Source organism: Pinus tabuliformis, chromosome 6, assembly GCF_031772625.1.
Source record: "Pinus tabuliformis cultivar Carrire ecotype Pingquan chromosome 6, CPIR1, whole genome shotgun sequence".
Lineage (NCBI taxonomy): Eukaryota > Viridiplantae > Streptophyta > Pinopsida > Pinales > Pinaceae > Pinus > Pinus tabuliformis.
In genome coordinates this window covers 535,300,284-535,302,670 of record NC_142292.1, presented here as the reverse complement: position 1 = coordinate 535,302,670, position 2,387 = coordinate 535,300,284, and the positions used below count along the sequence as shown (strand labels likewise).

At 39.5% G+C, this 2,387-nt stretch overlaps 1 pseudogene; it reads left to right on the top strand.

The window, feature by feature from the left end:
• Window positions 1–613: 613 nt before the first annotated feature.
• On the top strand, window positions 614–1,484 carry LOC149259640 (putative lactoylglutathione lyase pseudogene; annotated as a pseudogene).
• Window positions 1,485–2,387: the final 903 nt, after the last annotated feature.

Sequence of the window (2,387 nt, the reverse complement as noted above, 5' to 3'; positions counted from 1 at the left end):
CATTCTATTCTGACTTTAGTCCAACCGACAATGGATGTGGCCTTATCTGCCCTCACAATGTCAACTGTTCAGTTTTGCTTGGGGCAATAATGTTCTGGGGCTGCTTGTAGCATCTTATCAGCAAATGTGCAGGTGATTGGTATCTAGCAGACCTTCGTAGCAATGACTTCAAAGGCCTGTATGGACATAAGGTGTTTGTAGCTATTTCTCATATTCTGTGTGATGGGTTGTACAACCTTGTCAAGATAATAAGTATCACTAGGAAGGAAATTTATACCTAGTATGCTAAATGAAATGCCATTCCTCTCATTAATAATGTTCAAGTTAATGATAATGCAAAAACAGTGAAGGAACAAAGGCAAAAGGAGATATTTATGAAACACAGAATTCCAGTTTAGGTAGCAGCTGCTAGTAATGTTGGTTTTGCAGCAATTTCTGTTGGATTAATACCTTCCACTTTTCCTCCCCTCAAATGGTACTCGGTACTGATTTCCTATGTTATGGACCTAGCTTTTGCATTTTACAACTCATATGGAGCAGGTCTGATATTTAATACAGTTCCAGTTTTGGTGTATGTAATTAGCAGCGAGTGTCCTTGCATTTTACAATTCATATGGAGCAGGTTTGGTATTTAATACAGTTCCAGTCATGGTGTATGTAATTAGCAGTGAGTGTCCTTCCTGTCCGCATTCCTCCATCAACAAATATCCTCCAAATGTTTGTGGCTCTCAATTCTTACTCCTTCAACAGATCATGGCCCTAGAGTTTATAATGCAGAGACTGTTTTTATAAATCCAAATGTGGCAGTGACAACAATAAAGCCTTCAGATATGGAGTTAGTAAATTTAGAGAGAAACATTAAAATTCTATACTGGATGTTTCATGCTTAGGAATGAAGCTGTTAAGACTTTCCCAAGGAGAAATACTCAAATGCTTTCCTTGGATATGGACCAGAGGACTCTCATTTTGTTTAAAAGTTGGCATATAATTATGAAGTCAAAAGTTACAATATTGAAACAGGGTTTCGACACTTTGCAATTGCAATTGGAAATATTTCCAAGCTGGTTGAAGACATTCAAACGAAAAGAGGTAATATCAAAAGAGAACCAAGTCATGTTAAACAGTTAAAGGGGAGAGCACGGTGATAGCTTTTGTGAAGAATCTAGATGGTTACAGTTTGAGCTTGTTCAAATAGGTCCAACAACAGAGCCACTTTGTCAAATCATGCTTCGTGTTAATGATTTTGATCGATCCATCAACTTTTATGAAAGCATGTGGGATGAAACTCCTAGGAAAATCAGGAATACACCAGAGGCAATGCATATGCACAGGTTGTCATCAACACACATAATGTATACAAGAGTGCAGAGGTTGTTCAGGTAGTTACACAGGACATTGCTTGGGAACTCAAGCTCCTTCCATTTAGTAATTTAAGACCATGCAATAAAGAATTTGAGTTGCCCGGTTACACCATTGTTATTTGAACAACCTAGTTAAAAATAAATAAATAAAATATAATAAACTAGCGAAGTTCTTCATTCATATTGTTAGTTTTTGGTAGCATCGGATGTGCTCTAGCCATGAAAATTGGTGGAGAGGCTAAGGCACATGAGTTCTAAAGAACCCAGAAATCATTTGGTGAAATTCCACCCAGATTGTATTTTATTTAAATAATTAATATTTTTAATGGGGTTCCTAAGTCTAAACTTATGAAAATTAAAGTATTAATGGTTATTAATCAAAATATGGGTGAGAATGTTCTAGAAAGCGGATCCAGTCAAGTTTTAATCTTATTCATTGATTAGAGACTTAATCTCAGCCGTTGAAGTCTCAACGAAAAAAGTATAAGAAGGTGGCTTGGGGTTCATTTAGAAATACACATAGAGACAACGAATTGATCTGGAGTTCGATTTACGGGGCTAAGAAGCTGAGAAAATCGAACTAGGTGATCATTCTGCAGTAGAGGGGTAGGGATAGTTCGGGAATACTGGACAGAGAGGCGAAGAGCCACTAGTGGAGGCAGTGCAGCAGCTAGAAGGACTGACGTTGGGCCAATCTGGGCACACGCAGGCCTGACGCAGAGCCAGAAGGGCCAGCGCAGAAGTGAAGTTGCCCTCACGCAAAAAGCCAGAAACTGTCGGGGAACTGTCGGAACAGCCGGGAAGGTTGATGCAGGAGGCAGAAGAGACAGCGCAGAAGCTGATGCAAACCCTGTAAGGTTGACACAGGGCCAGCGCGAAGATAGCCGAGGTTAGCCAGTCTGCTGTCGGATCAGCTGGAAACTGCCGAGTGAAGTGAGGTAATCTCACTTAGTTTTCCTCCAATATATATTTTCTATATCACTAGATTGTCGAGAGGGCAACTAGCATTGTATTCATAACTACTGC